The sequence below is a fragment of the Macaca nemestrina genome, chromosome 17, assembly GCF_043159975.1.
Source record: "Macaca nemestrina isolate mMacNem1 chromosome 17, mMacNem.hap1, whole genome shotgun sequence".
Classification (NCBI taxonomy): Eukaryota; Metazoa; Chordata; class Mammalia; order Primates; family Cercopithecidae; genus Macaca; species Macaca nemestrina.
The window spans coordinates 6,349,083-6,376,776 of NC_092141.1; the positions used below are offsets into that span (position 1 = coordinate 6,349,083).

Genomic DNA, 27,694 nt, shown 5'->3' on the forward strand with positions numbered 1-27,694 from the left:
AAGAGCCCCAGTCAGGGGAGTCAGGTGATCTGGGCTTTAGTCTCAATTCGTCCAGGCTCTTTGTAGTATACAGGACGAGTCACTTTTTCTCACTGGGTCTCAGTATCCGGGGCTGAACCTCAGGTTGTATGGAGGACTTCTGGACACTCCTGGCACCACCAGCCTGCAGATGACACTCTGATCGGGTTGTCCAGGCTGATGCTGGGGCCGAGTTCGGTCGGTGACTCCCAGGGGAGCCCCACTGCCATTGCCATTGCTGCAGACCTTCTAGACATGGCTTGTGCACTACACCTCACAATATCCCCATCTCCTGGCTGAAGGAAGCAAAGAGGAGCGGTCGGGGTGACAGCCACTACAGCAGCCACGGCAGCAGCAACCACAGCGAACCAGGTGCTATTCTAAGCACTTTGCAAGCCCAGCTCCAAAAGGTGGGATGCTCAGAGGACTTTTGCAATGTGGCATTTATGAAGCTGTTGGCCTGGGCCTCGCCTTAGAGGTTCTTTATGCAGAAATTGTAGAGGTTCTTTATGCAGAAATCCCAGACGGAGGGATTCTCTTTGCCTCTGATCTTCGTCCAGCACCAATTCTCAGGCCCTCTCTGGGCTGACAACCTTGCTTTCTAATTCCCAGAAAGTTTGGTTTCTGAGTCCTCGGCTTCTTAGAATTGTCCTTTTCCTTAGGCACATTCTCAGGGGTGACACCAAGGCAGAGTCCAGCAGATAATCCTTGAGCCTCTCCTACGGAGCCAGTTGAGTCTTTTAGAGTAAGAGGAAGAATGGTCAGTCTAACCTGGCCACCCACTAGGCCCTGATGTCGGTTGCAGACCCCAGTCACTGATAGAGGGCGGTCATGGCCTTAGATTAAGCTATCACCTCCTCCACAGACACAGACCTGGCCCAGCCAAAGGCTAAAACTGATATCGGCCTTCGAGTGAGCTTCTAACAGAGTCCACAGCCTGTGCTTGGACCCCTGACCTGTGCCACAGTTGAGTGTAATGACTTGGCACACCTCTTCCCACTGCTGAGGCAGCCAGGAGTGCATACCCCTCTCCCCAAGTCCTCATTTCCATTCGCTCAGCTGCTAATGAGTTAGGATCCCGTCTAGTGTCTGGGCAACTCCCTGTCGGCACAAACCACATGAATTAACTCTTCTACTTGAAGGATATGTGGAAAGCAAAAGGTACCATCTCAAACAAGACATGTGTTCCTTCTCTTTGAAAGGCCATACCAGGTCATGCCCACCAAGCACAGCATCCTTGGTAAGACCTGGCCCTCATCACAGCTCTCCCAAAGCACCTTCCCTTCACTGTGTCTTCCCAGACCTCCTAGGCCCAGTGCCCAGCCTCCAGCAGCAAGCAGGAATGGACTCAGGGGCTGGTCCTCACTGATAAGATGGGCAGGGTTCGGAATTTCCCTCTCTCTGGCAACTCCTTCCAGCTTCTCCGTGGGTCTCAGCCTTCCAGTTTCTGCTGACATAGATGGTGCTGCTCAGAATGGCCACTTCATCCCCTCTTCTGAGGCACCTTCCTGTTATTCTTCTAAAGCAAAAGGCCAGGGTCATTTCCTTAGTGACAAGGGCCCACTACCAGACCCAATGGGAGGGCAGCTACACAACTCCGCATATTCATAAAAGGCAATGCTGAGGTTCTGCGTGCACGTCTGTGTGGGTGTATGTGCTGGTCAAACCCGGAAAGGAAGCCTGCGCTGCAGCAGCACAATCAGGAGCATCAGGAGTGTGAGGTCCACGCAAGCGGACACCACCTTCCAAAAGTCCTCATGGGAGAACAGAGAGAAAGACCTGGTGAGAGTTCCCGGGAGAAACCACAGGATGAGAGGTCGGCGAAAGAACACTCCGAGGGTGCTTCCTCAGCGAGGCTGCCCCTTTGGATACAGCCCCAGAGCATCAGGAAGTCAGCATCCTGTTTTGAAAGACCAGGGAAGACTCCTCTTGCAGAAAACATCGTGTAGCTCACGCCATGCTCTAGAAAAGACCTTTGGTGACATCACAGATTCCCAAAAAGAGGATGGCACGTGGGTCTCCTTTTTCCTGGGTAACTGGGGGAGTGGGGTGGGTAGAATATACATGTATATGATAGAAATATGTTGTCTATAGAAAACAAAAAATAAATCAAGAAAACCTTGTAACTATCACACAGAATCAACCCAGTCTTTTCTCTTCCACACGTTCACAGTCAGCATCGTATGCTCGAGAATGTTCTCTTCTGCTCTTTTCACTTTGTATCATATCAGAATCATTTTCTGCCGGGGCCAGGTGCAGTGGCTCACACACCTGTAATCCCAGCACTTTGGGAGGCCGAGGTGGGCGGATCACGAGATCAGGAGATTGAGACCATCCTGTCTAACCTGCTGAGACCCTGTCTCCACTAACAATACAAAAAAATCAGGCGGGTGTGGTGGCGGGCGCCTGTAGTCCCAGCTACTCAGGAGGCTGACTCAGGAGAATCGCTTAAACCCAGGAGGCGGAGCTTGCAGTGAGCCGAGATCGCGCTACTGCACTCCAGCCTGGGCAACAGAGCAAGACTCTGTCTCAAAAAAAAAAAAAAAAGAATAATTTTCTTCCGTCATTAAATGCTCATTGAAAGTATCATTTTAAAGGGTACCTACTAATTCATGGGAATGTAGCTAGCTTTACTTTTTTCTTACTGATAAGCCTTTAAGGTTCTCTCCTCAAGATTTGCTCATATTCACACTGCTGAAATTAATCTTTGTGCATAAGTCTTTCTTTGCCTCTCAGATTACTTTATTATCCAAATCTTAAAATGAAATTATTGGTTATGAACCTATTAAGCCTTCTGACTCACATTTCTGAATTGAACTTCAAAATATTTGTGCCAATTTTTGCCCCTAACAAAAACAAATGAGATGTCCATCTCACTGCAATCTCACCAGCACTGAGTATTTTCACTTTAAAATGTTAGCCACGGTGACAAGTAAAAGGGCAAATCTTATTTGGTTTGAATTTCCATGATTATTATTCAACTGTACGTGATAGGTTGATGAAGAGACAATGAATTTCCATGATTATCATTCAACTGTATGTGATAGGCTGATGAAGAGACAAAGAAAGTCTTGCCAGTGAAGGTCAAAATATCAGATACAGTACTTTTTAAATTATTATTTGTATCAATTTAAGGAGTACAAGTATTAATACAAATTTGTTACATGGATTTATTGTGTAGTGGTGACGTCTGGGCTTGTAGTGTACCCATCACCTGAGTAACATGCATTGTACCTTTTAAGTAATTTATCATCCCTCACCCCCTATTCTCCTACACTTCCAAGTTTCCAGTGTCTATTACTCCACACTCTGTGACCTCGTGTACACAATATTTTGCAGTCATTTAAAAGTCAGAACATGATTAGATTTTAAAAAATGGTATATATAGACAATGGAATTCTATTCAGCCATAAAATAAAATGAAACCGTGTCTCCTGCAGCTACAGGCTTTTTTTTTTTTTTTTTTTGAGACAGGGTCTTGCTCTGTTGCCCAGGCTGGAGTGCAGTGGCACAATCTCGGCTCACCACAACCTCTGCCTCCTGGATTCAAGCAATTCTCTTGCCTCAGCCTCCCAAGTAGCTGGGATTACAGGTGCCCGCCACCATGTCTGGCTAATTTTTGTATTTTTAGTAGGGTCGGGGTTTCACCATGTTGGCCAGGTTGGTCTCAAACCACTGACCTCATGATCCACCCACCTCAGCCTCCCAAAGTGCTGGAATTACAGGCATGAGCCACTGCGCCTGGCCTAAGGGGCTTTTTTTTTTTTTAACCTGATAACTTTATTTGTATTTTGTCTACAGATATTTTATTTTATTTTATAATTTCAACTTTCATTTTAGATTTGTGGGGTACACATGCAGTTTTGTTACATGAGTATATTGCATGATGTTGAGGTTTGGGATACAAATGATCCCAGCAGCCAGACAGTGAGCACTGCACCCAAGAGGTTGTTTTCTAACCTTTGTCCCTCTCCCTCCCTGCCCCCTCTAGTAATCCCCAGTTTCTATTGACAGCATCTTTCCATGAGTGGTCTATGTTTAGCTCCTACTTACAAGTGAGAACATGCAGAAGTTGGGTTTTTGTTCCTGTATTAATTCACTTGGGATAATGGCCTCATGCTGCATTCACGTTCCTGCAAAGAACATAACTTTGTTCTTTTTTATGACTGCATAGTATTCCCTAGTGTACATGGGCTACATTTCTTTATCCAGTCCACTGTTGATGGGCATCTAGGTTGATTCCATGTCTCTGCTATTGTGAATAGTGCTGCAATGAATATACAAGTGCATGTGTCTTTTTGGTAGAATGATTTATTTTCTTTTGGATATACACCCAGTCATGGGACTGCCGGGTCAAATGGTAGTTCTGTTTTAAGTTACTTGAGACATCTCCAAACTGCTTTCCACAATGGCTGAACTAACTTAAAAGCATAGACAAGATTGATAGTCCACCAACTAGATTAACAAAGAAAAAAAAGAGAGAAGATCCCAATAAGGACAACCAGAAATGACAAAGGTAACATAACAGCTGACCCCACAGCAAGACAAAGACTCCTCAGAGACTACTATGAACATCTCTAAGAGCACAAACTAGAAAATTTAGAGGATATGGAAAAATCCCTGGAAACACGCAACCTCCCAAGATTGAATCAGGAGAAACTGAAACGCTGAACAGACCAATACTGAGTTCTGAAACTGAATCAATAATAAAAAACCTACCAACCAAAAAAAAAACAAAAACAAAAAAACAAAAAAAACCACACACACCCAGACCAGATGGAATAGCCAAATTCTACCGGACATACAAAGAAGAGTTGGTACCAATTCTACTAAAACTATCTAAAAAATCGAGGGGGAGGGACTCCACTCTAACTCATTCTACAAAACCAGCATCGCCCTGATACCAAAACCTGGCAAAGACACAGCAACAACAAAAAATAAAACTACAGGCCAATATCCTGACGAATACAGACACAAAAATCTTCAACAAAATACTAGCCAACAGAATCTAGCAGCACATCAAAAAATTAATTCACCACAATCAAGTAGGCTTCATTTGTAGGATGCAAGATTGGTTCAACATACGCAGATCAATAAATGTGATTCACCACATAAACAGAATTAAAAACAAAGACCATATGATTATCTCAATACATGTGGAAAAAGCCTTCAATAGAATCCAACATCCCTTCATGATAAAAAAAAAAAACTCAACAAACCAGGCATTGAAGGAACATATTATTATTTTATAATAAAGTATTATCCATATGATAAAGTATTATCACAAAATAATAAGAGCCATCTATGACAAATCCACAGCCAACATCATACCAAATGAGCCAAAGCAGAAAGCGTTTCCCCTGAGAACTGGAACAAGATAAGGATGCCCATTCTCACCACTCCTATTTAATATAGTACTAGAAGTCCTAGCCAGAGCAATCAGGCAAGAGGAAGAAATAAAAGGCATCCAAATAGGAAAAAAAGAAGTTAAATCATCTCTGTTCACTGATTATATGATTCTATGCCTGGAAAACCCTAAAGACTCTGCCAAAAGTTTCCTGGATCTGATAAAAATTTCAATAAAGTTTCAGGATACAAAATCAATGTACAAAAATCAGTAACCTATCTATATACCAATAATGTTCAAGCTGCAAGCAAAATCAAGAATGCAATCCCATTTACAATAGCCACAAAAAAAAAAATAACTAGAAATACATCTAACCAAGGAGGTGAACTATCTCTACAAGGAGAACTACAAAATGCTGTTGAAAGAAATCACAGATGACACAAACAAATGGAAAACCATTCCATGCTCATGGATGCGAAGAATCAATACTGTTAAAATAGCCACACTGTCCAAAGTAATCTAAAGATTCAATGCTATTCCTATCAAACAATCAACATCATTTTTTACAGAACTAGAAAAAAAAATCTAAAATTCATATGGAACCAGAAAGAGCCTAAATAGCCGAAGCAATCTTAAGCAAAAAGAACAAAGCTGGAGGAAATCACATTACTTAACTTCAAACTATACCATAAGGCGACAATAACCAGAACAGCAATACTGGTACAAAAACAGACACATAGATCAATGGAACAGAATAGAGAACCCAGAAATAAAGCCACACACCTGGTAGCCATCTGATCTTCAACAAGGCTGACAAAAATAAGCAATGGGGAAAGGGTTCCCTATTCAATGAATGGTGCTGGGACAACTGGCTAGCCATATGCAGAAGAATGAAGTTGGACTCCTAGCTTTCGCCACATACGAAAATTAATTCAAGATGGATTAAAGATTTAAATGTCAAATTTAAATCTCAAAATATAAGTTAAACCTCCAACTATAAGAATCCTGGAAGAAAACCTAGGAAATACCATTCTGGACACTGGCCTTGGGAAAAAAATTATGACTAAGTCTTCAAAAGCAGTTGCAACCAAAAAAATGGACCTAATTAAACTAAAGAGCTCTTCACAGCTAAAGAAACTATCAACAGAGTAAACAGATATCCTATAGCATAGAAGAAAATATTTTCAAATTGTGGATCCAACAAAGGTCTAATATTCAGAATCCGTAAGGACCTTAAACAATTCAACAAGCAAAAACCAAACAACCCCATTAAAAAGTGGGCAAAAGACATGAACAGACACTTCTCAAAAGAAGACATATAAGCAACCAATAAGCATATGAAAAAATGTTCAACATCACTAGTCATCAGAGAAATACAAATCAAAGCCACAGTGAGCCACCTGTACTTTGGGAAGCCAAGGGGGCGGGTCACTTGAGGTCTGGAGTTCCAGACTAGCCTGGCCAACATGGTGAAACCCCATCTCTACTAAAAATACAAAAAAGAAAAAAAAATTAGCTATGTGTGGTGGTACACACCTGTAATTCCAGCTGCTCCAGAGGCTGAGGCAGGAGAATTGCTTGGACCTGGGAGATGGAGGTTGCAGTGAGCCAAGATTGTGCCACTGCCCTCCAGCATGGGTAACAGAGTGAGACTCTATCTCAAAATAAATAAATAAATAAAAATAAAAACCCACAATGAGATATCATCCTACACTAGTCAGAATGGCTATCATTTAAAAAATCGAAATACAGTCCTTTTAAAACTGGTTTGGAGGATATGGTTGGAATATGCTACAACCATGTGCTTCCATATTCTGAACCCCAGAATTAGAAATAGACACAGGCCACAGGCAAGGCCGAACATTACCAGGCCTCCTCTGCATGAGGCAGCAGTGCGGAATACACACGCTCTGCAGCAGGTGGAGTTCAAAGAGGAAGCAGAGAGAGAAACTAAGTTAGGTAGCCCAGGTCCCAGTCCCAAATGCACCAGCCAAATAATTCACTCCTCTTCTGGCAGAAGCAGATGAAGGTTATGGTGAGGAAAGAAGACACGGGTGTTTAAGGGTAACTTTTCCTTATGGAACCTGGTAGAGGAAGGAGGAAGACGTGTCTATCCCTTATTCCATACTAATAAAGTCAGACTTTCTGCTTGTGTGTGGACTGCTTGGGTTTGGAAAGAATTTGCAACCCCCATCTTTGTTTCCTTTTCACCATCATCCTTCCCCTTGGATTTTACCCTTCACATATGTAGTTTGCAAAACTATGCCCTGGCTACTAGTCTCTATGACAGGTGAGGCACAAAAACAGCATATTTAGACTGGGTAATTTGAGGACAATTTAATAAAGAGGCTAATGACAAAGATTTAGGCAAGGTGTAGGGAAGTAACAGGGAGAGAGTGCAGGACTCTGGAATCAACACAGGGCTTGGAAGAGGAATATTACCACCCTGAGGTAGATGTACCCTAAGGTGATCCACACTGAGTCCACCCTTGTGTAATCCCCTTCCCTTGAGTGTGGGTGGGGACTACAGCTTGTTTTTAACCAATAGAATATTTCAAGGGTGAGGAGCTATTACTCTCATGACTACCTTACATTTTCAGGACTCTGTCTTAGCAGATTGGAAACATTCTCTTGCTGGCCTTGAAAAGCAAACCGTCATGTGCTAACTGCCTAGAGATAGGGAGATGGCCATGTGGCAAAGAACTTTGGGTGGTCTTTAGCACCAGGGGCAGTCTCTATCTAATAACCAGTTAAAAAAAAAAGAAAAGAAAAAAACGGGGCCTTCAGTCATGCAGCTACAAGGAAATGTCTTCTTCCAACAGGCTGAATGAGCTGGAATGAACTTGGACGCTTCCCCCATTCAAGCCTCCAGATGAGAATACAGCCTAGTGGACACCTTGATGGCAGCCTTGTGTGATCGTGAGCAGAAGATCCAGTTAGTACAATGTCATTATAAAAGAAAAAAAAAGAAAGGCCAGGTGTGGTGGCTCACACCTGTAATCCCAGCACTTTGGGAGGCCGAGATGGGTGAATCATGAGGTCAGGAGTTCAAGACCAGCCTGACCAACATGGTGAAACCCCGTCTCTACTAAAAATACAAAAATTAGCCAGACATGGTGGCAGGCGCCTGTAATCCCAGCTACCTGGGAGTCTGAGGCAGGAGAGTTGCTTGAACCTGGGCAGCAGAGGTTGCAGTGAGCTCAGATCATGCCACTGCACTCCAGCCTGGGACAGAGTGAGACTCCATCTCAAAACAAAATAAAAAAATTTTTAAAAAAAGACAAAAAAGCTCTTTATTTCTAAAAGTGCCTAGGTATGTGCATGTAAATTAAAAGTCATAGATGAACAGACATTTAATGAGAATAGTGGTTACCTCCGAGGAGGGTCGTGGGTCTGGGATAGATGGTAAAGGTCTACTTACATTTTAACATCATTGTTCAAATATGTACAGTAATAATATATTCATGTATTATTTGTATAATTAGAATACTAACAATAATAACAAAAGACAAAGAAAAGATCATTTGCTCATTCATGTCATTCTCTGCTCACAACAGTGAACAGAGGCATCACCTATTTTTACTTTCCAAGTAAAGAAATGAGACCCAGAGAGGGCAACTGGGTGGTACTTGTCGGTGGCCATGCTTGAGCCCATGGCCATTGGGTTCCTGGGCCTCCACCAGCTCACACCACTCACTATGCCTTTTAGGTGAGGATGGACTCAGGACCCTGTAAGCGCCTTTCCACGCCGGTGCTCAGACCCCGCATTTGCAGGCTCACGGCCCCCCTAACTGTCATGCGTGTCCATGTGAAGAGACCACTGAACAGGCTTTGTGTGAGTAATAAAGCTTTTTAATCACCTGGGTGCGGGCGGGCTGAGTCCAAAAAGAGAGTCAGCGAAGGGAGATGGGGGTGGGGCCGTTTTACAGGATTTGGGTAGGTAAAAGAAAATTATAGTCAAAGGGGTTGTTCTTTGGTGGGCAGCTGTGGGGGGGTCACAAGGTGCTCAGTGGGGGAGCTTTTGAGCCAGGATGAGCCAGGAAAAGGAATTTCACAAGGTAATGTCATCAGTTAAGGCAGGAACCGGCCATTTGGAAGTGTACGTGCAGGTCACAGGGGATACGATGACTGAACTTTGGCTCAGAGGCCCGACACTTACGCCCACTGTAGACTGAATGTTTGTATTCTCCCAAAACTCATGTGTTGAAGCCCCATTCCCCAAGGTGATGGTTTTAGGAGGTAGTGCCTTTGGGAGGTAATTAGTGCCACTTTGAGAAGAGACACAAGAGGTATGATTTCTCCCCCTTTATGAAAGGACACAGCAAAAAGGTAACTGTGTGCAAACAAGGAAGAGAGCCCTCATCAGGAACCGAACTGGCCAACACCCTGATCTTGGACTTCCCAGCCTCTAGAATTGAGAGAAATAAATGTTGTTTGAAAGCCCCAGCCTATGGCATGCTTGTTACAGCAGCCCAGATGGATTAAGGCACTGCCTCCAAGAAGCATCAGGTTCTCTACACATATCCTGGGTCAGAGCCCCTCTGAGTCACTGGCAGAAATCACAGCTAGGACCAGTCTAGGGGACAAATGTCCTATTCATTGAGGCTTCAGGCAAACTCAAAGGTGATACAGATTGATCCTCTATATGACAGATGAGGAAACCGAGGTTCATGGAAGAGAGGACCCAGACACTCTGCTCTGAGTAACCAGAGCCTGGTTTCTCCTGAGCATGGTGTGTATGGCCGTTTCTTGGAGGGAGATGCCACAGGGCCTCTCCTCTTGCAGCACATGACCTGCCTGGAACACAAGAGATACACTGATGAAGAACACGCTGTACAAGGTAGGTTGTGAACACTGCCTAGGTGTGAGAAAGGGAATCCAAGTGTGGGAACTTCCACCCCTTCTTGAGGGGTCACCTGAGCCTCAGCTTACTCATACCCTAAGCTGCATCTCCAGGGGAGAGCCAAGCCTATGGGAGTCTGGGCTGTGGGATTGTATCTATTCTTATTTATTTTTAAGTGGCAGAATGCTGAAAAGAAAATGAAAATAAAGACCATGCCACTGCAAGTTAATTCAATGAGTCATTTTTTAAAAATAAATTTGTACAGAAAAAATTCCTTGATCAGAATCTATAGCATTCAGTTACCCTGTCTGCTATGCAGGAAGCCACGGGACTCCCTGGCAAGAGGAGATTGAGGGTATAGGCATCAGGGCGGGTGGCCTGCCTGGGTGCAACGGGCAGAATTTTTCCTGCAGCAGTGGAGCTGTAAGACAGCAGCCACAGGTGTCTTCCCCACCTCCAGCTCATTCAGCCTCTGACTCAGTCACCCTGCAGCCCCCCTTCTCTCCCAGCTCGGCCTCCGGCTGTTGTATTTTGCGTCACTCATTTCTCTGTGGCGCCAGCAGTCTTTATTGTTGAAAACGTCTGTATTTTGCTTTATTCAGAGCTCCTGTCAAGCACTGGCCCCCTCCTTTTGTACTTCATTGTCCTCAAGGGGAAAAAATTTATTACTAGCATCATTTTACACAAACCTCCCGGACGTGCTGGGGTTCCACAATTCAGGAAGCCACCAACTTGGTTTCTGCTCAGCACCAGGAGTCACAAAAGACAAGAGGAAAGAATGTCCACCTCTCCTCAAGCTGCTGCTACCAGTCCTGGTCAGCTACTGACTTGCTGTGTGATCACCAGCCAGTTGCTGCTCCTCTCTTAGCATCAGGTTCATCGCCTGGGCAACCAGGGGGATAGAGATGGTGTCCAAAGATAATTTCATCCCATTCTGCTATAATTTTGATTCATAAGAGTCATGGGGTCTCGGGGCAGTGGCTCACACCTGTAATCCTAGCACTTTGGGAGGTCAAGGTTGGTGGACGACTTGTGTTCAGGAATTTGAGACCAGCCTGGGCAATATGGCAAAACCCCATCTCTACCAAAAATACAAAAAAAAAAAAAAAAAAATTAGCTGGGCATCGTGGCATGTGCCTGTGGTCCCAGCTACTTGGGAGGCTGAGATGGAAGGATTGTTTGAGCCCAGAAGGTTGAGGCTGCAGTGAGCTAAGATCACACCACTGCACCCCAGCCTGGGTGACAAAGTGAGTCCCTGTATATTAAAAAAAAAAAAATTAGTAATTGGAATTACCCAGACATATGCATCAGGTCTCCTGGCCTCTGGTCATCATTATCCCTAATGCTGATTAGACTTTCTCATTGCATATCTGAGCATCACGTTCCCCAACTTTAAACTTCTGTGGTTTCTCACTTCCCGGCCTGACACCCCGAGGCCCCCATAGCTTAGCTTCAACCTCCCCTTCCTGCCACTTCTCCTGTCCCTGTCACCCCGTCCCATCACTGCCACCAGCAAGAAGACTACATTTTTTAAAATTGTATTTTATTTTGTTTTTCTATGTTTAATTTTTTTTATTATACTTTAAGTTCTAGGGCACACGACTTGGAAGACTACATTTCAAGTTTTCTTCATGCCTCTTTGATTTCACAAATGCTGTTGCTGCTGCCTGGAGTGCCTTTTCCATCTCTTTCATTTGTCTATCTGACTCCTTTGCCTTCAAAACCCAGTTCAAACACCAAAGTCTTGAGGAAATGCCAGGTGAAATCAGTCTGCACCTCCACTGGGCTCCCCTGGTCCCTGCACACCCCCCCCTAAGCCCAGCACTGCCCACTGTTCTCAGCACAGGACCTGGCATGGAGAGCATACGGATGCCAGTTGGCTGCATGTGGGGACACACAGGGAGAGCCAGAACTCACCTAAACAGGGCTGGTGGATTCATCTTAACTGTGGCATAGTGGGAAGAATGTGGTTTTGGAGATGCTTGCCTCAGTTCAATTGCTGGTGCTGTCACTCTCTGGGAGTGTGCACTAAGGCAAGTCACTTAACTGCACTGTAAAATGCAATGTAAAATGGTAATTATTAAGCTTACCTTGCAAGGTCACTGTGAGGAATAGATAGAATTATGTGACGTCTAGCACACACTGAATGATAGGCATTCAATAAATAGTAGTTACAGGGCCCATCTATCATTCTGTTTGTCTGACTGTCTGTCCATCCATCCATCCATCCATCCATCCATCCATCCATCCATCCATCTATCCATCCACCCATCTGTCCATTCACCCATCCATCCATCCGTCTATCCATCCATCCATCCGTCCGTCCGTCCATCCGTCCATCCATCCATCCATCCGTCCATCCATCCATCCAATACTTATTGAGTGTTTCCCACGTGCTGGGCATAGTGCTAGGCTGGAGATGTGGTAATGAGTATTCAGGACAAGCTAGGTCTCGCCCTCCTGCTCTGATATTTGAAGTGGCCATAGTTTCTTTCTTGCCTCTCCCAGTGCCACCTGACCTGGTGCTGCTGAGCCAGTGCAATGAACCTCTGACCTGGCTCAGGCCACCCAGAGAAGGAGCATCGTTTCCCTCTGCATCTGCCCGCCTGGTGCATGTGGGCCTGGACTGCCCTGAGGTGGGACTCAGAGATGGGAAAGAGGCTCAAGATGGTGCTCAGCAGGGCCTGAGCCACTTGGAGCCATTTCTGCAGCAGCCTTCATGGTCCTGCCACACTGGCCGCCACTTACCTGGCCATACCCCAACTCTTCCTCCAGCTCCTCACTCCTATCCAGCCAATCTACTCACTCTTCCACCTGCCCTCCCATAAGGCTGTTGTGAGGACAAAATGAATTGATATAGGTAAAGTTCTGAATTGATGTAGGTAAAGTTCTAGAACCTTCCGGGCATGCAGTCAGCACTGCAGAAGCATTCACGTCCACTATTCTATCATCAGATGCTCAAGGCAACTCATGCAGGGGCATCAATGCTCTCAGTTCACAGTCGTGGAAACAGGCTGAGAGACAGAATGAGGGTCACCCAAGGACAAAATCTGGGAAGAGGCGAGAGAGACTGGAAGCCAATTTGGACTGCAGTGAAGGGCTGAGGTCAGGCTCTTTCAATAATAATATGTGATTACTGCCCTGAGCTGTTTACATCTCCCTCTAGTTCAGCCGCATAGCCAGAGTGGGGAGGTGAGAGGTGGGAAAGGGAGCTGAAGACAGTGGTGCTACCCTTCTGTGGGTGTTTGATGCAGCTACAGCACCCCCAACCAACACACACACACAACAGACACAACACACACTCCTGAGAAATCCTCCCTGGAAAGGTTTCCCCGCAGATGCATGGATATGAGTCAGAAGTCAGCCATCAGCTGGGCACAGTGACTCAGGCCTGTAATCCCAGCACTTTGGGAGGTCGAGGCAAGTGAATCATGAGGTCAGAAGTTCCAGACTCGCCTGACCAACATGGTGAAACCTCATCTCTACTAAAAATACAAAAATTAGCCGGGTGTGGTGGCACATGCCTATAATCCCAGCTACTCAGGAGGCTGAGGCAAGAGAATCGCTTGAACCCAGGAGGCGGAGGTTGCAGGGAGCTGAGATCACGCTACTGTACTCCAGCCTGGGTGACAAATCACAGCTGTGCCCAGGTAGCTCCTTGGTGAGGTGCCTTTTGGAAACACCTCCCAGCACCCCAGGTCCTTCCATCTCAGACACCAAGCTGGAGGATTTACAAACGTCTCATGCCCCAGGAGCTCAGAGTTAGGTGTTATTCCGCCCATGTCCCAGATAAATGTCCTGTGACTCAGAGACGGGGCTTACTCGGGGACAACGAGGGGGCGAGTGACCCAGCCAGGATGAGAAACAAGTATCCTGAGCCCTTGTCTAGGACTTTCCCCAGCTTTCTTGTGCCAAGTCCTCAATGTCTCAGCTGCCTTGGGAGCTCCCAATGTTCCTGGTCCCTGAGTACAAAAGAATGTGCAAGACAGGCCATTCCCCATTCTTCCACTTGGCTGTCTCCTCCATCCCAGCCTTGGGGGGGTCATCCTATCCCCCACCACATATCCCCTCACTCGGATCCAAGGACCCTCTGTGGGCTTTCCTGATGCATCTCCCAGCACCTCACAAACACCCCCAGCCTGGCTGCCTTTTATGGCGCTGAAGTGGGCCAAGACCTCCCCTTTCACATGAGTTTTATTCTCTTTCAAAGGTGACTTAGTGACACTGTTCAGTGCGGACCCACCTCAAGCTTCGGTTGTTTGTGATTTAATGAGGAGCCTTTTAATTATAACATCTGTTGTTTTAATTACCAAAGGAATTATAATGAGGCTCCCAGAGGAAGCTGCTGCCAGAGCAGAAGCTGGAGAAGAATTCTCAGCATCAGAGGGCCCACTGGGTCCCTGGCACGGTGGCTGCCACTGAGCGTGACCTGTCATGGAGAGCACTTCATCTTCATTTTAATTAAGCTTCGGGGGTGAGACAGGCGGCCTCCGGATTCAAGGGAACTGAGCGCCCGGATCCTGGAAGAGGCCTCCGCTTTAGGAAGCCTTGGATTTTGTGGATGGAGAGAAGGCAAAAAGACAAACCCACCATTTTGCTGATGCTGATAGAGGCACGCATTGGCCATTCAATAAGCAGGCGGGGACAAGAGCCTGGGCCTCCCTACTGTCCACCTGTGTGACCTTAGCATGATCAGCAGACGTCTGCAGATTTTAGTTTTCTCACATAGAAAATGAAAGTGATGGCCGAGTGCAATGGCTCATGCCTGTAATCCCAACACTTTGGGAGGCCAAGGCAGGAGGATGACTTGAGGTCAGGAGTTTGAGACAAGCCTGGGCAACATAGTGGGATCCCATTGAAAATGATGCCATCTCTTTCTCTCTCAATGAAATGATTCATCCCTGACAGTAGACCCTGGGTTTAGAGTTTGTAAGCCATATTCACATCCATCAGATAGAAAGAACTGTGCATATTATAAGATGAATTTCACACAGACAGAGGGTCCATGTTGGAGGTGAGGATACCAACCTCACTTGGTGGTAGTGAGGCCAAGTTCATAATGGTGGTGAGAGTGATTATGTTTCTGAGATAGCAATCATGCCCATTATCTCAGCTCTTTACCCTTTCTGTATCCATGCCCTTTGAAGTTCCTCTCCCTAAAGAGCATGAGTCTTTTCTCTTACTGAACTTGGACAGGTCTTGCAACTTGCTGCATTTAAAAGAACGCAGGAGAAATGGTGATAAGCCTGTTCCAGACCTAGGTCTTGGCAGATCTTGCTTGCTTCTGCTTCCTCTCTGCTCCTCCACCATAACCCTGGGAACTTGCCCGGGCTTGCCTGCAGAGAATGAGATTCACATGAAGGAGAGCCAATGCCATTCTAGATGGGCCAGCAGCCCACCAGCTGCCAGACACATGAATGAGCCCAGCCTAGATCAGCAGAGTGGCCGGGCCTCCTGCAGCTGACCCCAGACACACGTGCAACAAATGCAATGCTTGTAGGTTACAGAGGATATGTAGTAATTTTATGCAGCATTATATGGTAATAAATAATAGATCTACTCCTCCAGGTTGTGAAGCAATTGAGTAATAGAGACAAGAAACAGGTAACAAAACAGTTTTTGTTTTGTTTTGATTTTCCTAGTAAGACTTGGTTGGAAAATGCTACTTGAAACTTCTGAACAAAACCTGGATTTCTACCCAAATTGAGTATAGCCACCCGTGACTGCCCAGGTGAGATTATCATACACAGGGGAGAAGAAAAACACCTGCAGCCATAGTCAGGCTGGTCAAAAAGAGAGAATGATCCAGAGAAACCCAGCCACTCATGCTCAATCCTTTAACAGAACCTCACGCCAGTCAAGACACTTCTCCCCTAGGGAGGAGTGAGCAGGGGGGTGGAGACAAGGGCAAAAACGATGTGTCCACACTTCCAGGAGGGCTGAAATTCCTATTTTCATGTTTAATGGGCCATGGCAGAAATTTAGGGCAAGAAAGAAAATGGCTCCTGCTAGACAAGTGCTGATGGAGGTGGTGCTGATGGAGGTGGTGCTGATGGAGGTGGTGGTAATGGAGGTGGTGCTGATGGATGTGGTGGTGATGGAGGTGATGGTGATGGAGGTGGTGGTGATGGAGGTGGTGGTGATGGAGGTGGTGGTGAGGGAGGTGGTGGTGATGGAGGTGGTGCTGATGGAGGTGGTGGTGACGGAGGTGATGGTGATGGATGTGGTGACGGAGGTGATGGTGATGGACGTGGTGCTGATGGAGGTGATGGTGATGGAGGTGATAGTGATGGAGGTGGTGGTGAGGGAGGTGGTGGTGAGGGAGGTGGTGCTGATGGAGGTGGTGCTGATGGAGGTGGTGGTGGTGGTGGTAATGGAGGTGGTGCTGATGGAGGTGGTGTGAGGGAGGTGGTGGTAATGGAGGTGGTGGTGAGGGAGGTGGTGGTGAGGGAGGTGGTGGTGAGGGAGGTGGTGGTGATGGTGATGGAGGTGGTGGTGATGGTGATGGTGATGGAGGTGGTGGTGGTAAGGGAGGTGGTGGTGATGGAGGTGGTGCTGATGGAGGTGGTGGTGATGGAGGTGGTGGTGAGGGGAGTGGTGGTGATGGAGGTGGTGGTGAGGGAGGTGGTGGTGAGGGAGGTGGTGGTGATGGTGATGGAGGTGGTGGTGATGGTGATGGTGATGGAGGTGGTGGTGGTAAGGGAGGTGGTGGTGATGGAGGTGGTGGTGAGGGAGGTGGTGGTGATGGAGGTGGTGGTGAGGGAGGTGATGGTGATGGAGGCGGTGGTGAGGGGAGTGGTGGTGATGGAGGTGGTGGTGAGGGAGGTGGTGGTGATGGTGATGGAGGTGGTGGTGATGGTGATGGAGGTGGTGGTGATGGTGATGGTGATGGAGGTGGTGGTGGTAAGGGAGGTGGTGGTGATGGAGGTGGTGGTGGTAAGGGAGGTGGTCATGATGGAGGTGGTGGTGAGGGAGGTGGTCGTGATGGAGGTGGTGGTGAGGGAGGTGATGGTGATGGAGGTGGTGGTGAGGGAGGTGGTGCTGATGGAGGTGGTGGTGAGGGAGGTGGTGGTAATGGAGGTGGTGGTGAGGGAAGTGGTGGTGATCATGATGGAGGTGGTGGTGATGGAGATGTTGGTGATGGTGATGGTGGCAAGGATGCTTCCTATCCACAGGCTACATCCTCTGGTGTCTTTACAGGCTGGCCAGTCCCATGCAGATGCTTGGCTGAGCAGTGGGGCTTTTTTCCTATTACAATCTTCTTGGAGTTGCCCAATCACACTAGCATCCCATGCACCTCTGCCTTGGATCATGCCTGGGATATTTTCCCCCATCTTGCCCATCTAGAAAACTGCCACTCATCCATCAAGCCTCGGTTCAAATGCCACTTTTTTGGTGGAGTCATCCTAGGTTCTACTTGACAGACTCAGGTTCTGTATCTCCAATGCTCCTGCTCCCCTTCCTGCATCCCCCAGTTGGAACACACATTACACTGCCTGCATTCTGGTTTACCTGCTTCCCCACAGGACTCTTGAGGGCTAAGAATGTATCTTACCCATCAATAGATAATTTGTGCCCAGCAATGAACCTGGATCATAGTTAGTGCCTCATACATGTTTGTTAAATATATACATCAGCCCCTCTCTGATCAAGCATAGAGGGAGACAGAGGTAAAGGAAAGGGGTAAGTACCAGAGAGGTTCCAGGTATAAATGTGGAGGCCAGCAGAGTCTGGAATATGTACTAAAGGACTGGATCAGTGGCTACAGCAACACTGACTCATCAACCAGCTTCTATATTTTTCTACGAATTAGCTTTTTAAACATGTTATTTTAACAGAAGGAAGCAGGCAGGTCTCACTCGACAGGGTATTGACTTTCTGCAGCACATTTTATTAAGACTCATCAGGACTGCAGGTCTCTGCATCCTCTGAGGGTGCCTGTGTGTTCGGGAGGCAGAGTGATAGGGAAATTAAATGCAGCAGCTGCATCCTTTGGAGCTTTTTTCAGCAGGCAAGGCCAGCCAACTCCACAGCATACAGGCTGGAGAATACCAGATATGCTCCCTTCCTAGCCTTCTACCCAAGCAGAGAAAGATATTTTCTAATTAGCCAAGTTAGATAAATATTCTTCTACCATGCTCTTGTTTGGAGAATAGGTGGATGCTAAGAAACATGGCTGTAGAGTGACTTTGTGTAGAGTTACTCTTCTGCTTTTAGTGGTTTCCAATATTTAAACACACACACACACACACACACACACACCCCACACACGGCTCTGATGCCACACAGCTGGGGAAATTGAAATAGAGGGAATGAAAATAATTTTAAAAGTGGAGACTTAGGTGGTGGTAAGATCCATCACATACTGTGTGGCCAGGACCCCCAAGGAGTTTCCTTCCGTGGGTATCTTCCCCTTTCCATAGTGGACTCTGAGGTACATTTTCCTTTCAGTGGGCTGTGCCCCATTTCATATAGCAAGTCCCAACTCAAACGAGCCTTTGATGACTCCTTGGGATACCTGGAGTAACGTCTGCCTTTGGGGGTGGCGTTTATGACCCTTCACAGTCTCACTTGAACCTGTCTTTCCTTTTGTCTTCTCACGTTCCTCTTCGACCACACACATCCTGCGCCAGTCTACTGCTGAAACCAATAATTGTCATCATTGTCACCCCCATCCCTTGCATTTATTGAGTGCTGACTCTCCAGTGGCCCCAGAACAGGAGCCTTATGTTCCTTAGCTTATTTTGTCTTAGTAATTTCATGAAGCTGGCACTGGGATGCCCCTCAGCTTGATGATGAGGACATTTGGGCTCAGATCAGTTAAGGGACTTGCCCAAAGCTACACAAGTAATAAGTGGCCAACGGTCCCCATCCTGACCTCTTTGCCTTGGCAAATGCTGTTTCTCCCGCTTAGTGGCTTCCTCTCTCCACCTTCTTCAACTGACAGTCTCCTGCGTTGGAGCCCTGGTAACCATTTCTTTCTGATTTCTGACCTCACCTTCTCCGATCAAACTCCCCTAGCACCATGAGTCATTTCCAAACAAATGCCACGTGGTCGAATCCCTTTTCTCAATTGAGTAAATGGGATTTGACCACGTGGCATTTGTTCTGATATGATTCTGAATGGAGCAATTGTAAAAGGAGTCTTGACAGAATGAAAGGCTGCTGTTCTCCAGAGTTGTAATTCTGCTCTGCCAGTCAACACATCTCTGTTGGGGGCCTGCGCTGTCCCAGGCTCTGTGCTGTGACCTGTGGGAGTCTAAATGGAATCAAAGCAGCACCCTCCAGGGTTTCAGACAGATTGGCACATGGTGTTCAGCGCACTCATTTATGGTAAAACATCTCTAGTCTATCTGTGGACATTTTCTTTTTCTTTTGAATATTGTTCATGTATGCCTTCTCTTTCTTTTTCTGAACTACTGTTACCAAAACTGGTAAAACATTGGCCTTTCCAAGCAACCACATTTAGTTTTGCTGATGTCTTTATTTTAGGTGGCTGTTCTATTATTTGTTTTATTGTTTATCCATTTCTATCATTACCTTCATTATTCCCTTCTTTCTAGTTTCTCTGATTCTTTTTCTAGATTCTTGAGTTGATTGCTTGGATTGTGGGTTACATACAGCTGTTCTAATTTCCTAATAAATGCATTCAACACTATAAATTACTCCTCTAAGAACCAGTGAAACTGCCTCAGACAAGCTGAGATATGTAATGTCTTTATTACTTTTAATTTGAAATACTTGTTAATTTCTGTTATGATTTTCTTTTTTAACCCCTGGATAATTTAGATGTGTGTTTTTAATTTCCAAACATACACTTAGAACATCTCTTTGTTGTTAATTACTAATTTTATTGCATACTGGAGAGAGAAACTATAAGTAATGAAGATTCTTTGGAATTTATTGATACTTCTCTTGTGGTCTGTGCATAGCCCATTTTTCAATGTGTATCCTCTCTTTGTCAAGTTTAAATTTACATTTGTGCAGACATAATTATACATTATTTTTAATCCATCAGCTTCTGGAAAAGATTTGCTAAAAATTGCCCACTACATTTGTTTATTTGTCAACTCTTCTCTCTAATTATTTCAGTTTTTGCTTTGTATATTTCAAGGTTAGTATTGATGGATTCATACAATGCAATGCCTGTCCCTAATACTTTTACTACTTTCCATCTTAAGTTCAGTTTTGTCTGATGTTAATACAGTCATGCACCACATAATGACATTTTGGTCAATGGTGGACCAAGTATATGATGGTGTTCCCATAAGATTATAAGGAAGCTGAAACATTCCTGTTGCCTAGTGAAGTCATAGCCATCATCACATCCGCATAGACAATGCATTACTCGTGTGTTTTTGGTGATGCTGGTGTAAACCAATCTACTGTGCTGCCAGTTATATAAAAGTATAGCACACACACAATTACGTACAGCACATAATACTTGATAACGATAATAAAAGACTGCATTACTGGTTTATATACTTGCCATATTGTATTTTTCATCGTTATTTTAGAATGTACTTTTGCTGCTTATAAAAAATAGTTCACTGTAAAACAGCCTTAGGCAGGTCCCTCAGGAGGTCTTCCAGAAGAAGACGTTGTTATCATAGGAGATGACAGCTCTATCCGTGTTATTACCCCCGAAGACCTTCCAGTGGGACAAGATGTGGAGGTGGAAGACAGTGATATTGATGACCCATGACCCTTACCCTGTGTAGGTCTAGGCTAGTGTGCGTGTTTGTGTCTTTGTTTTGAACAACAAAAAAAAAAGTTTAAAAAGGAAAAAAGGAAAAAGAAAAAGAAAGAAAATTTAAATAGAAAAGATCTTACAGCATAAGAATACGAAGAAAATATTTTTAAAGTTGTACAATGATATATACATTTAATGCTAAGTGTTATTACAAAAGAGCCAGAGACTAAAAATTAAAGTTTTTCGATATTTTTATTTTATTTTATTTTAGAGACAGAGTTTCACTCTTGTTGCCCAGGATGGAGTTGAGTGGTGTGATCTCAGCTCACTGCAACCTCCGCCTCCAGGTTCAAGTGATTCTCCTGCCTCAGCCTCCCGCGTAGCTGGGATTACAGGTGTGCACCACCACACCTGGCTAATTTTTGTATTTTTAGTAGAGATGGGGTTTCACCATGTTGGCCAGGCTGGTATCAAAGTCCTGACCTCAGGTGATCCGCCCGCCTCAGCCTCCCAAAGTCCTGGGAGTACATGCGTGAGCCACCACGCCCACTCTTAAAAATTAAAGCTTATAAAGTAAAAATGTTGCAATGAGCTATGGTTAATTCATTATTGAAGAAAAATATTTTAAAATAAATATGAGTGTAGTTTAAGTGCACAGTATTTATGTAGTGTACAGTAATGTCCTGGACTTTCCCATTCATGCCCACCACTCACACACTGACTCCCCCAGAGCAAGTTCCAGTCCTGAAACCTCCTGCATTGATAGTAAGTGCTGTTCTCTCAGAATGAGGACATTCTCATCACTAGTCGTGGTAATATTCTCAGTTCACAAATTCAGCTGTGCAAAAATATAAAACTTAATTTTTCTATAATTCAACCTAATTTCTGTTTCAAGCTTCCCATTCAGTTGGTATAGAAATTTATTTCCTGTATAGAAGTGTCATTTTTTTTTTTTTTTGGGATGGAATCTCGCTCTGTTGCCCAGGCTACAATGCAGTGGCACGATCTCGGCTCACTGCCAACTCCACCTCCTGGGTTCACGCCATTCTCCTGCCTCAGCCTCCTGAGTAGCTGCGACTACAGGCGCCCGCCACCACGTCCAGCTAATTTTTTGTATTTTTAGTAGAGACGGGGTTTCACTGTGCTAGCCAGGATGGTCTCGATCTCCTGACCTCATGATCCGCCCACCTCGGCCTCCCAAAGTGCTGGGATTACAGGCATGAGCCACCGCGCCCTGCCAGAAGTGTCATTTTTAAATAATCTTTTATGTCATACTTTTACTGTCTCTTTTCTATGTTTAGATACACAATACTTACTATTGTGTTACAATTGCTGACGGTATTCAGCACGCTACCACGCTGTCCACGTTTGCAGCCTAGGGTTAATAGGCTCTATGCTATAGCCTTGGTATGTAATAGGCTATACTATCCAGGTTTCTGTAAAGTTCACGCTATGACGTTCACACAACGAAACTGCTTAATGGCACATTTCTCAGAGTGTATCCCAGGTTTTAAGTGATGCCTGACTACATTTCTTTTGCAGGTCTGTTATTGCTATTCATCTCTTTATTTGTAATATTTTCGTGTCATTTAGTTTTAGCTCTTTTGCTTTAAAATAGCTCATGAGCTGCTCTTATGTAAATAGTTACACAGATGCCCTTAAATAGCAACCATTTTTCAAAAAAATCAAACTTAAGAATCCCTTTTAATTGGTAAGTTTAATAAGTTTGCATTATTGTAATAGACAATGTATTTATATTTATTTCTGCTGTTTTATTTTGTTTTCCTAACTTTCTATTTTTTCTCTGTTTTCCTTTCCTTGTTTTTCACGGGGTTGATCAAGTTTTTTGTTGTTGTTATCGCAGATATGATATTTTTCCTGTGCTGAACTTAAAATTACATTTTCTGTAACTTCATTAGCAAACACACATTTTTTAAGCAACTCCAAGCATAAATCTGTAAATACATCCCTCTGGTTGACTGAGATGAAACCTTAGCATAGTTTTACTTCCTCTAACCACCCACCCATTTTTCCCCCACCCCACCTTGGTAACATCACCTAGAATTTTTATTTTAAATTGTTGACCACATCCCTTCCACTGTATCAGCCCTCTGGAACATGGATATACAACCATGAAGACAGACAGGGAGACAATGACAGATTTCTTAACTCATTCAGGCAGCTATAACCAAATACCATAAACTGAATTTTATTTCTCATGATTCTGAAGCCTGGGAAGTTCAAGATCAAGGCAACAGCAGATTCAGTGTGTGGTGAGGGCCTGCTTCTGGGACAATAGATGGTGCCTTTTCAATAGATGATGCCTTTTCACTGTGTCCTCACTGGAGGGTGAGGGCCTCCTTCCTGGTCAATAGATGACGCCTTCTCACTATGTCCTCACATGGTAGGAGGTGCAAGGGATCTCCCTGCAGCCTTCTTTATCAGGGCACTAATTCCATTCATGAGGGCTCCACCCTCCTGACCTAATCACCTCCCAAAGGCCCCACCTTCTCATACTATCATCTTGGGGGTGAGGATTTCAACATATGAACACAAATATTCAGACCATAGCAACTGAAAATAAGTTTCTATCCCAGCTGAATGGGACGCTTGAGACAGAAATTAGGTTGAATTATAGAAAAATAAAGTCTAATTTGTTTTGCTCAGCTGAGTTTATGAATTGAGAATATTACCACCATTAGTGACAAGCCTGTCCCCATTCTAAGATGAGAGCTCCCCTGGGGTGGAACTGTGGCTGCTTCCTCTCTGGACTCCCAGTGCACAGGCCATGGCACAGAGTGGACAAAAGGAAACATCTGGGAATGCTTTCTGGGTAGGAAAGAGGAAAGTGCCCCAGCAGCCGAGAGCTGGGCTGGCATGCTCAGCTAGGCCTTGGTGCTCTACTGTTGAACCTGGGCAATTTTGCAGGACATCAACATTGGACATGGAGACTCTGGGACTGCAATGCCTTAAGACCCAATCCAGACCCCTCATAATCGTGTTTGAACACAGACAACATGAAACTTACCCAGGGGTGCCTGAAAATCACCAAATATCTCCTAATCTGGGCTGCCATGAGGGACCGCTACGTCTTTAGCAATCACAGCCTTTGTCTCTCTCTATTCTCCTCACCATACAGAAAATAATTATTAGATACCAAATACAGAATTACCTTCACCAACATCCAATCCAGAGCAAAGCTCCACTCCCTTCAACTCTGTCCGCTGTCACCTAACACAAGCCCGGTTCCTGTAAGTCCTCTTCAACCCTCCCTTACTGGGATGCTTCATAGTTTCCTGTAGTGGATCTTCTCCCTTGTTTCAGCTTGTGTATATTAAACTCAACGTTGTTAAGCTACCTGTGTGTTTCTGGTGGTCTCTGGCTGGCAGTCATGAGCTATGGGTCAGGTGGCATGTGATAGTAGTCTGACTGTAGTCTGAGAGTGGAAGTTTTCAAATGCTGGTTGAATTGAGTTGAATTCATGAAATGGGTCCTTAGAGTGCCCGGAAAATAGTGTCATGAGCTTCATTTCTGACTGCGTCTCCTTTCAAGCCCAGACCCAGCCAGGTCTGCCTGCCAGATACTCCGAGCAGTTACAGGAAGGGCTCCTTTTATTGCAAGGAAGCCGCATATACTTCCCATTTCAGCCTAATAAAAGAAGCCTTCACCCAAGCAGGTCTAGTCTCAGCCATTCCTTCATCCTAAGAGATGAAAGGTTGAACCTAGAGCTAGAAATATGTTCAGAGGAATCTGCTAGTGGCTTGGCTTGTATGCCCAAGGCATGGAGTGTGGTTACTATAAGGTTCTCAGACTGGGTCCTGGCTACTCACAGCCCTGGAGGAGGCTGATGGAGACCAAGCCAAGGATTCATGAGGAGTAGACAAGGACGGAACTGGTTTGGAACCAGATGACTCCCTCCCAGTGCAGATGGACTGGTCTCCAGCCAGCCCTGTGCCCACAGCCTCACCCAACTTCTTCACATACATTGTGACTCTTCTCTGAGCAGCGACATGGGTCCCAAGGCAATGGGAATGAAGCTGCTAGCCATGGAGACTAGCCCTGGCACAGCTTCTTACTGTCAGAAACTGCCAAAGAGGTATTGAGCGTAATGTCTTCTCACCTAAGAGAAATTAACTTAACTGGCAAAAAAATATTGATCTGGGTTTTGGCAAATAAAGATCAGGCTGAAGGTACACTTCCAGAGTGCTCTCTGATTACACACACGCACACACACACACACCCAGGGGTGTATACACAAACACATGTACACACTCAATCTCATGGAGACATCTACTCTGACAGACTTGTGGAGATGCAATCGGAAACTGGCTTCTTCCCAGAAGAACTGAGATGTCACTGAGCCCAAATTTCCCTCCATTTTTGGTAAATTGCTTGATTTCTCCAGGACCTCACAATGTGGTCTTTAGTCATGGAGACTGTGAGAACATGACACAGAGCCAGAAGGGAGTGACTCTCAAATTCACGCACCAGGTCTCGAGGGAGTGAAGGAAGATGAGTAGGACCTGCCATCCTTCCCTCCCAGCCTGGAACACCCAGTTCCTTCATAGACCTTGCTCAAATGTCACCTCCTCTATGAAGCCTTCCCTGACCTTTTCCAAGTAGATTTTATCACATGCTCTTCTGAGTTCCAGCAGCAAATTTTAACGACCTCTTGTTGCAGGCATCTAGAGTTTTGCCTGCTGGATCTCTTAGGATTTGGTTCAGCTGCAAGTTACAGAGTCCCTCAAACAACCATGGCTTAAACAGAATAGAAGTGTAGTTATCCCTCCACATAAAAGCCCAGGGTTGGGAGGCAACTACACAATCTTCTGGAATCCAGGCTACTCTGGCCTTTTTCTTCAGTTCTCCCTGGGGCGTGGTTCTCGGGCTCTTAGCACAAGATGGTGGCTGGAACTTCAGCCATCAGAGCATATCCAATGCCACAGGATGGAGTGGGTAGGAATCAAAGAGGAGGTGACAAAGGATTCTGCTCCCTTTTAAGAAAAATTTTCAGAAACTGCCACATGGCACTCTCCTTCATTTACACTGGCCAGGACTTAGTGACACAGGCATGCCTACCTGCAAGGAATGCAGGGCAATGTAATGTTTGGTCATAGGCCCATCTAGAAAATTCAACTAGTGGCCAGGAGCAGTGGTGGCTCACGCCTGTAATTCCAGCATTCTGGGAGGCTGAGGCGGGTGGATCACCTGAGGTCAGGAGTTTGAGACCAGCCTGGCCAACATGGTGAAACCCCATCTCTACTAAAAATACAAAAATTAGCCGGGCGTGGTGGTGCACACCTGTAATCCCACCTACGTGGGAGGCTGAGGCAGGAGAATCACTTGAACCTGGGAGGCGGGAGTTGCAGGGAGCTGAGATTGCGCCATTGCACTCCAGCTTGGGTGATGAGAGCAAAACTCAGTCTCAAAAAGCAAACAAACAAACAAACAAACAAAAACAAACTCAATTAATATGGAAGAGTGCTGATACTGGAGCCAACGATGAGCCTTGACCGGTCCTTCCCAGCATCTCTCCTTGTGTTGTCCTAGTTACAGGATGCAGATCTCTATAGGGGGCTATTCCTTTTCCTATGGATAGAGCCTTGGTGGTGCCATCAGCCAAGAGACCCTGAAAAAGCTAGGGGATGGTCCACATTAGACCAATCAGATTATCTCGCAGGGCCTTAAATTGCCAGCAAGTGATCCAAGATGGAAAATGACCGGGGTGACGTTGCTCCTGAAACTGGAGTCCTGAAGAAGCCACCCATCCTTTCCTGCTCACTGGATCCTTGAACAACTCACTTTCCTGAGCTTTCCAAAGCCTGGCGCTGCAGTGTATCGTTAATTCTATGAGTCACTCCACGTACTTCCAGTGAATTCCTCCTTTTCTTGCTTAAGTTACCCAAAGTTCATTTATGTTGCTTGCAACTCACAATCCCTAACTGATTCTCCTCTGTTATGTCACTAATCAGGTACCATTTACACACCTGTGTCTTTTTCATATAATTTTTTATTTGCATAGAATTGTGGTATGTATTTTGGGGTTATATGTGATGTTCTGATACCTGCATACAATGTATAATGATTAAAGCAGGATAATGGGATATTCATCACCTCGAATGTTCACACGTGTGTCTTTAACGAGATTAAACTCTCCAAAGTAGAGAGCACATTTGCTCATCTCTGTGCACCTGCCCCAAAGATCAACTCTCCCATTAGGAACTCTGTAAATGTTTGTAGATAAAATGAATGAGAGATTCTGTGTGATTCTAAGGACACGCTGTGTGAACTTGCAGAAGCCATCCAACTTCTTTGCCTCGCTGTCCCTAGCAAAATACCCATTAGTAAGTGTTATATAGTGAGGGTGAGGGGAATGGCTCGTGTATTCCTGACCTCTCACTTCATTCTCGGAACTCCCAGAACAGAAGGAGCAGAATGAGTTCCACTCGAGAGCAGAACCTGCTGTCAAAGTTATAACTAGCTGCCGGATGTGGTGGTTCACGCCTGTAATCCCAGCACTTTGGGAGGCTCAGGTGGGCGGATCACGAGGTCAGGAGGTCGAGACCATCCTGGCCAACATAGTGAAACCCCGTCTGTACTAAAAATACAAAAATTAGTCTGGCGTAGTGGTACGCGCCTATAGTGCCAGCTACTCTTACAGCTGAGGCAGGAGAATCGCTTGAACCCAGGAGGCGGAGGTTGCAGTGAGCCGAGATCACATCACTGCATTCCAGCCTGGGTGACAAGAGCAAAACTCCGTTTCAAAAAAAAAAAAAAGTCGTAACTACCATTG

General features: G+C 45.4%; 1 long non-coding RNA gene across 2 annotated transcripts; it reads right to left on the reverse strand.

The window, feature by feature from the left end:
- Window positions 1-11,755: 11,755 nt before the first annotated feature.
- LOC105472725 (uncharacterized) lies at window positions 11,756-13,084 on the reverse strand. 2 transcript variants are annotated; one of them, XR_981766.3, is made up of 3 exons: window positions 12,957-13,084; window positions 12,126-12,259; window positions 11,756-11,923 (listed from the first exon to the last, which is right to left on the reverse strand). It is a non-coding gene; the product is annotated as an uncharacterized lncRNA (long non-coding RNA). The 2 variants fall into 2 exon arrangements; XR_981761.3 differs by having other exon boundaries at window positions 11,756-11,951.
- Window positions 13,085-27,694: the final 14,610 nt, after the last annotated feature.